The sequence below is a fragment of the Arachis stenosperma genome, chromosome 7, assembly GCF_014773155.1.
Source record: "Arachis stenosperma cultivar V10309 chromosome 7, arast.V10309.gnm1.PFL2, whole genome shotgun sequence".
Taxonomy (NCBI): domain Eukaryota; kingdom Viridiplantae; phylum Streptophyta; class Magnoliopsida; order Fabales; family Fabaceae; genus Arachis; species Arachis stenosperma.
The window spans coordinates 17403706-17413311 of record NC_080383.1 but is presented as its reverse complement, the minus strand read 5'-3'; positions in this window follow the sequence as shown (position 1 = coordinate 17413311).

Sequence of the window (9606 nt, the reverse complement as noted above, 5' to 3'; positions counted from 1 at the left end):
TAGGCAATTTCGGGAAAACTTAATCAGAGAAAGACTGGACAGATATCTTGTTTATAATGAATGGTTGGCAATTTATCCTCATGCAAGGGTGATTCACTAGACGATGTTGGTTTTGACCACCGGCCAATTATTATTTAGTCTAAACAATAGCATAGAAGGTAGAAACGACGGTTCAAATTTCAAAAAAATGGTGTGAATTGGAATAGGTGAAATGCATCATCAAAGAGGATTAGCAATTGAATACCATGGGTTCAACTATGTATGTTTTATTCAGCAAGTTAAAAAATTATCACTATAAACTTGTTGAATGGCAATCTACTAACCCAAATAACTCATCCAAGTTAATTGTAAAACTTACTCAGAAACTGGAAGCAGAGAAACAAAAAGCTCAACTGGCAGATAAGCGACTTATTTTGACTATAAACGTTGATCTTCAAGATGCTTATGAGAAGGAGGAATGGTATTAGAAAGAAAAATTTCGAGTGAAATGGCTACGATAGGGAGACGAAAATACAAAAAATTTTCATGCCAAATTTTAAACTCAAAATAGACAAAACATATTGAAAAAATTGAAAGATGAAGATGGGCTGTACAGGTCTGATGTTGAGGGTATTAGGAAAGTAGCGGAAACTTATTTCAAGAAACTGTTTACTACATTAATCCCTAAGAACCCAGAGGAGGCGTTAGGAGGACCAGCTAGCAAAGTTGATGATAGAATAAATCACGTACTTACGAGACCCATTTCTAAGGAAGAAATTAAAAGAGTAGTTTTCTCTATTAATTCCTTCTCAACACCGGGTGAGGATGGCTTCATAGCAAAGTTCTATCAATACTATTGGAAGATTATCAAGAATAAGGTCATTCCAGCATGTGTCAGCTTTTTCTTTGGAGGTAAAATGCTTCGATCTCTGAACCACACGTAGATATGTTTGATTCCTAAGGTTACAAGTGCTGATTCTAGGCTCATATACAATCTATCAGTCTGAGTACGGTGTTCTATAAGATAATTTGGAAGATATTGGTTCACAGGATGTAGTTTTGTATGGATAAAATTATAAGTGTGAATCAAAGCGCTTTCATTAAAGGCAGATTATTAGTGACAATATCCTTATAGCGCACGAGTTTATGCATTACCTAAAGAATAAGAAATATGGTTATTATAATTTGGCTCTGAAACTCGAGATGAACAAAGCCTATGAGTGAGTTTAGTGGAACTTTGTTTGGGAGATGCTAAAGAGGTTGGATTTTTGTTAGAAGTGGATTGGCTGGATACAGAAGTGTGTGACTATGATTTCCTATTCAGTTCTTGTGGATGTATTCTCTCATGGTTTTTTTAAGTCCACGAGGGTCTCCGGCAAGGTGATCCCCTATCCCCCTATTTATTCCTCATTTGTGCAGAGGATTTATTTCATCTTCTCCACAAGGGTGAACAGACACATGAGTTTTCAAGTCTAAGGTTAAACCGGAAATTCCCTGCCATTAGCCACCTTTTTTGCCGATGACTCGATTTTATTTGGGAAAGCCAATGTCCGAACTTGTCAGAACTTACTTTGGCTACTATAGGAGTATAGTGAGATTAGTGGTCAGATTACTAACCTGAACAAATCATTGGTCTTTTTTAGCCAGAATACTCTAGAGGAATTGCAACACAAGCTTGTTGAGATCCTACAGATTTCACATGTTAGCTCCCAGGATAAATACTCTTGCCTCCTTGTAACTATGAACAGATAAAAAATAACCACCTTTAGCTACATTGAAGACAAGATAACGAAGAAAATTAATCAGTGGAAGCGATCATTATTGTCAACGAGTGGACACGAAGTTTTGGTTAAAGTGGTGGGTTCTGCTGTGCCTATATACACCTTAAGCTGTTTCAAATTACTAGAGACTCTCATTGACAATGTTCAAAGAAAAATGATGCAGTTTTGGTGGGGATAGAGAGAAAATGAAAGAAAATTTCAGTAGATAAAGTGGGATACTGTGTGTAGGAATAAAAATCAAGGCAGATTGGGTTTCAAAGATTTGAAAGCCTTTAATTTGGCTATATTAGAGAAGCAGAGTTAGAGGATATTGAAGAAGATTGATTCACTGTTGCATCAAGTTCTTAAATTCAGATACTTCCCCTTTTCTCTTTTTATGAATGCTCAAACTGGCCAAAATTTCTCTTTGGCTTGGAGGAGCATTCTTGAAGGCAAGAACGTGATTGAAAAATAAGTGAAATGGCGAATTGAAAATGGTGCTCAGGTTCAAATCTACGAGGATAATTGGGGGAATAATAAGGAGAGACTCCAGAAAAATACTCTGAGTATTTCAAATCAAAACCTAATTTGAGTTTAATTAATGCTTCCTAACAGTACATAGAACGAAAGTCTAATTCATAATAAATTTCTGGACACAATAGCTCAAATAATTCTGCAAACTCCTGTAACTTAAGGACCAGATAAACTTATATAGGTAAAGGAAAAAAAAGGTTCTTATTCAGTCAATTCTGGTTATCAGATCAGTTTCCAATTTTTTCATCCTCCTTAAGAGTATCTTCCCGAAATCTTCCATCAGAAGGGGCTTTAGCATTTAATTTGGGTCCTCAAATGCTCAACTAAGGTCAAACTCTTCTTTTGGAAAGCAGTTCATGATGGCATACCTGTCAAGAAGAAAATCCAAATCAAAATTTCAGCAACACCCATTCACTGTCCTAGATGTAAAATTGAGGAAGAAATAATCTTGCATTGTCTAATTAAATGCCCTCACTCAACTCAGGTTTGGTTTTAAATGGGAATTACTAACGCACCTGGAGATTTCAATGAGTTGTGAAAATGGTGGATCTCAAACACAAAGACATGGGTGTTGGTAATGATAGTAGCTGTAACACCCTACCACACAGAGCTTTACACCTAGGATGTAAAATAGAGATGGTGAGGCGCTATGACCTCTAAAATAAAATACATACATATAATAGCAGAAAGAATATAATAAACTAGGAGCCTTGAAAAACATGTAAAACAAAAGCGTAAAATAAAAAGCGCAATGCTCAGAAAATGAGATTACTTACGTGCTAAGAAATCTAGAAATCATATGTGTAACTAAGAAGAAAATGGGAAAGGAGGGTCAAAAGTAAAGAATAATAAGCTCCTAACTCTGCCTGCAAAACTAAGGCTGGCCGGAGAATATTTACACACACACACACACACACACACACATAATACATAACTAAAAACTTAACTCTCCTCAACCCTCTAGGAAGGACAAAATAAACAAGTTTCTTGGAGAGAAAGCTAAGTACATATATAAAGTTGTACATCAAAATAAACCCAAAGACTACTCCGCTTCAGAAGTCCAAACGCCTAGCAAAGAGCCTCTCGACCTGCATCTGAAAATAACAACACAGTATGGGGTGAGAACCGGAGGTTCTCAGTATGGTAAAGGTGCCACGCATATAATATATAAGGTCTTGGGAATGCCAGAGGCAATCCTAGAACGCCAACACTCAGTTATAAAACTTAAATTCTAAATAGAAGCCATAAAAAGGGTAGGTGTTCTAAGGAATTCTAAACTTACTTAAACCTAACTTTATCACCAAACCGGTCCACCTTTCCTCCGCTCCTCCATCACCAATGATTTAGCAGAGACAGACAACCAAACAATTTCAAGCACAAGTAGAAAAAAGGTAGTGTAGGTAGCAAATATAACAATTAGATAATATATATTCAGTTAGGCAATCCCAAGTATTGCATAGAAAACAAAACAAACAGAATGCACATGATGTATGCATGTCCTATGGCTAATGAGGCTCATCTGTCGCTTATCCAACCAACCTGACAAGTCTGAAACCATTAGACTGTCTCTTGTCGCGCATCCCCATGAGTCTATGCATAGATTTTCTCATATCATTCATAATTCATACATTCATTTATTCATATATAACTTACTCAATGAGGGTTATCTATTCTCGGAAATTTATACGTGTCCGGTCACCCTTACGATATAGGGTTAACAGAATATCAAGTCTCAACCTGGAGTATGTGGTGGCAAGCCACGGTACTTTATCCAAGGAAAGTTGCATCTCAAATAATCATTCCATATTCATTCATTAACATTTCATAGTCATTCATTACTTACTCATCATGTAATTGCACTTTTATACATAACTCATCATACCCGGAGCAAGTGGGACGAAACCACAACCCTTGTGTCTACCTGGGGAGCCTTTATGCTAACCAACCTGGAGTAAGTGGGGCAAAACCACAACCCTTGCGTCTACCCAGGAGGTACGTTCTCATATGCCCAGGAGGAACAAAGGAGGGGATCCTAACCTCCCACCATATTGCTGGGGGCGATTTTACAATACCAGGAGGAACAAAGAAGGGGATCCTCACCTTCCACTATCTCCTGGGGTCGCACTTTCGAGAAAGAGTGCTCAGGTGCAACATTTATTCCTTTGATTAGCCAGATTCACAATTTAAAAGACATATATATATATATATATATATATATATATATACCTAAAACATCACCTTTCCAGCCTTACTTCATTCCCAAGTTACCATCTATTCCTAGCCTCAACTCATTACTAGACTTACTAATCAAGTTTAGAGCTAACAGTATAAAAATAGAGGTTTAGAAGTCTAAAATTTGGTTTAAAAACACAAAATCCAGTTTTGCAGAAAATAGGGGCCACGCGTATGCATCTCTCTTGATTACGCATACGCATTAGCGCCAAATAGTAGCGCATGGTCATGCATGAGGATCTTGCGTACGCGTAAACCTCACGTCACGCGCACGCGTCGGCCGCACGTACGCGTGGGTGTGCAAAATCTAGCCCATTATGCGTACGCATAGGCTCGTTCGTGCACGCATGCGCAAGAGGCAGTAGTTACCATACTCGAATGAGGGTTATGCGTACGCGAAAGTCTCATGTCACCCGTACGCGTGAGCCATGTTTTTCCAAAAAATTTTACCAAGTCTAAAATCTGCAAATTTGCTAATTTAAACACCAAACTTCCAACGCACATAACTTTTCCATTTTAAATAATTTTTCCTCCGTTTTTCAATCGGCGTAAACTTCACAAACCCAATTTTCATACAAAACAAGTTTGAAACCATTTGGAGGTCCGAAAATCAAGTTATGGATCGTCGAAGTTCGGCCAAAAACCAAATTTCACAAAAAGCTTCAAAACCTCATTTTCTTTGCAAAGCTCATTCCAACCCAATCCATCATACCCATAATCATCAATATAACTTATCCTTAACAATATCACAACAATCTTTATAATCCTACCATTTTTCAATTCAATAACATCTCACTTCAACCTAAACTTCACAAGTTTATCATCAAACATTAACAAACCAACTCATATTTATATCATGCCATAATCACAAGTTCTTCAAACATCATCACATCATCATTCATCATTCCAATACGAACAAAACCAAAGGAACACCACACATACTTAAACCATATCATTGTTACTAGTCATCCAATACACATAATTATTTCAACTTATCCTATGGTTCTCTAGCCTAAGTTTTCACACGATATTATATATTATACACGCGAAACCTAAACCATGCATTGGCCGATCACAACGTATTAACCAAGGCAATCCACAAGGCAAAATGGGAAATGCTTCAATCACCAAGATTCAATTCTAACTCCACCAAACTCTCAAATTAAGCTTCCAATGATTCCAAGGTCTCCATATCATGCATTCATACACCTAACACATATATATAAATACATATACCCAACAATTCAATAACCAACATAATTCAAACAAGAAATAACTAGGGTTTAGGACTCTCACCGTGCCCATGGACTAAATGAACTAAATTCGTCAAGCTCTACAAGCTAAATTGAACCTAGAGCACCAAATCAAGCAAAATTTCAACATGGGTTCCCATTAATTTCAAAAATTGAGGGATAGAGAGGCTGGGGTGAGATTGAAGCTTACCTATGAAATTGATCTGATAGAATCGTAGAGGTCGATGCGATGGATGTGTGGTCACAAATGGTAAGGCGATTGGAGCTCGGATGAAGAAGTTATGGTGGATTAAGGTGGTGGTGAGAGTTTGGAAGCTCTCCACTCCCTTGGCTGTTCAGCATGTTCTTTTGTTGAATGGAGAAGAAAATGGGCTTCTGCCAATTTAAGTGATGGGTCTGGTTGGGCCCACAAACTCAGTTTGGGCCTGGTTTGATCAGTTCGGCTCGTCTGGCCCAATCCTGGGCCAAATTCTTCGAAATTAGTGTCAAAATTCTTGTTTTAAAGAGCTCTATCTTATTTTAACATAAGATTTATATTTCTAATTTTCTTTATTAAAATTTAATTTATTGACTATTTATTTACTAATTTTAGCAGGGTTTACAGTAGCCGTCAATGAAGCTTGACGGCAACAACACCATGGAGAATGTGGTTAGTCCGAAATCTCAAAGTCTTTAAGAACAAAGCCACCTCAAGTTCAGAAATAGTGCAAGCCACTTCTAACGCCATGGAAGAGTTCTTCAAGCTGCTCTAAGAGACTTGCCCCTATTTATTATCATCTCAATATTTTTTCTTTTTTTTTCTTTTTAGATGATATGTGTTAATTGTTTGGCATTAGCCACTTCTTTTGTTTTATTGTCCTTCTGAGGATCACCTATTTTATTATCAATTAAAAGAAATTCCTTTCTTTGTAAAAAAAAGACGAAAAAAATTTAAAGGTCTTTGATAATTATCTGAACAGACAACGAGATTCTAAAAAAAACAATACCCTTTTTAGCTATTGATCTTTATTTCTGTGAGACTGATTAATTTCTTTGCCAATATTTTATCTTTGTATTAATGGAATAAGCCTACATGGCATGTTTAACTATTGATTTATCCGTTAAGAGCCAACTAGGATCGATAAATTTTTTTTTGTTAGGAGTCTCATAGTCTTTTAGGGATAATTGTCAGGGCCAGTTAAGTTTTTTTGTTACCTTTTTCAAATACATTGGCTAAATTTACCGTATAAAACTAAGAAATATTAGTATTTTTATTTATTGAAATTAAATAGAGGATATATTAGTGATTAACATGTCGCCTAAGTATGTTCTGCAGAGAGATCATTGACAGAGGGGCTAACCAATCTCATAAAGTTAAATATCAATGGTTGAACGATGCATCCACATCTTTAGTATTTTTTCCTTCTTAATTTCAATCCTAAGCTAATGATTCTTGTTATTTTAAGTAATTAATTCATGGTTTAGTTCATATTACTTTGAGAGTGTGAATTTTTTTTGTTACAAGAGAATCTTGAAAAAAACAAGCAAAGACAAGAAGGAAGAGCAAGCAATAGCAACAAGCAAGACAAGAAGAGAAGGACTAAACAAAGGAGCATCCAAGTCCATTCCCAGGCTACCCTCAACACCATGCGCCTCACATCCTCTTGCCATGCGCCTCATGTTCCCTGCCATGCACCTCACACCTCACCAACCTCACCTCCCAGGGGCTGCTCTCCGGGCTTGTGCTTCACGCCTGTGTTGGTGCGCTTCACGCAGCATACCATGCACCTCACGTGTAGCTTGGTGTGTTTCACGCAACGAAACAGAGGCCTCCAATTCCTCCTTGTTAGGCTTGCGCTTCACGCAAGGCTTTATGCGCCTCACGCACCACTCATGGGCCATTCTCAGGGCTTGTGATTCCTTGCTAGATCTCTCACTAATCTCCAATCCTTTAGAGCACTTGACTTGATGAATAAAGTAAGAGCACAAGGCCCATGATTTGAAGTATTGATTAACAATTATGAAGAATTATCTATAACTTGATTTGAGAGAAAAAATTATTTGAAAAATATTAATTAGTTTATATTTAATTCTGTTTTAATTTTGATTTATTTTAGATATTAAATTTGGGCTAGTATTTAAAGGGAAAAGACACTCATGTGGCTCTCTTCTTCCAGCTATTTAGAATTCATAATTTTTTATTTTTCTTGGCATCATGAGTTAATTTTCTCTTTAGGGTTAGGAGCTCTGTTTATTATTATGAACTAATTTATTACTTTTCTACTTTTGATTAATACATTGATTTTTTTTAAGAATTAAGTTTTTGTTCTTCATCACAAGGGTTTGAATATATTGAGAAACAGTTTGAATTTGAATTGAAATCTATATTCATTTTGAAAAAGTTGTGTGGTTTTTAAATCAGTGTATGTGTTTCACCTCTTATCATAATTCATTGATTAAGGAATTGACGGTTTGTTAAATTAAGAAAAATCGGATTACCAAGGGATTGATGTTTGATTAATTAGGGTTCGTTGAAAGATACATCTTTGTATGATCAAGTAGATAGTGAAAAATAGTCTTCTTAAAGTTTTATACATTTCCAAAATCTTAACATTTTTTTATTCATATTACTCCCCTAATTGTTTACAATTTGCCTTCAGTTTACTCTTTGTTGCTACTGGGTATTTCCAGAACCCTAATTTACAATTGTCTAGTTAGAATAATTAATTAACTCTTGTGTGTTCAGTTCATTAATTTTCGTGAAAATAATTACCCAATCTCATAGTATTATTTAATACGATTTGATGTATTTATCAAATTGTAGTTTTGCGAAATTCTGCATCACTAAAATGGATAATTTTTTTATATTAAAAACTTCGCAGTCCTTTAAAAAAATTATTAGAACTCAGAATAAATATTCACTTTTTTTATAATCATACTTGTTCAAATACAAAATGCAAAAGTAAAAATGTCTACTAGCACCAATTTATTAAAGATCAACGGAGGAATACCATATATTTTCTTTATCTTTTCGTTTTTACCCCTATTAAACATATAAATTATCTAAGTACTAAAATAGCATTTCAATTTGACATTAATATTGTCTTTTTATTCTGTTCCATTTCTTTCCCATCATATATAAAAATCTCAGATAGCATAAAAACTAAGTAGCGTAATAACAATAACAAGTCCAAATAGAGAAGATGTAGACTAAAATTAAAATCTCTTTCAATAAAGTAACTAATGTTCTTTACACATAAAAAGCCTTATAGACAAGAAAAATAATATACAGAAGAATTTTCCGTCTGTTGGTACATCGACAAAGCAATTCCACAGTACTTATATTCTCCAATGCTTACAAGCAAAGAACTATCTCCTATGCTTCAATTATTAGGATAGCTGTTTGGCAACATTGCAACACACCTCACAAAATGCTCCAAACGCATCAATTATGGAAACATTTCCAGTATTCCACACTATTAACAAAGACTAATAGCGATATATATATATATATATATATATATATATATATATATATATATATATAATGTCAGCAATCATTTATCTTCACTGCGGCATGAAACAAGAATGTCATATCAGATCAATGCATCTTATAAAAGAAATTGTTTGGAAAACAGTAAGTAACTGAGTAATAATTAGATGAGAAAATATTAGAGAATATAATTTCAAAAGCATTTCCGAAGTATAATGTGTACTTTTAGCCTTAGAGATCGAATAAAGTGCACATTGTAACCGTTGATGAAAAATCAAGAGCATCGTCATCTTAATGATAGGGATATATTTATCTTTTTATAATTATTTATGAGAATATTTTTATATATATAATTATATAATATATTCTAAAAAAT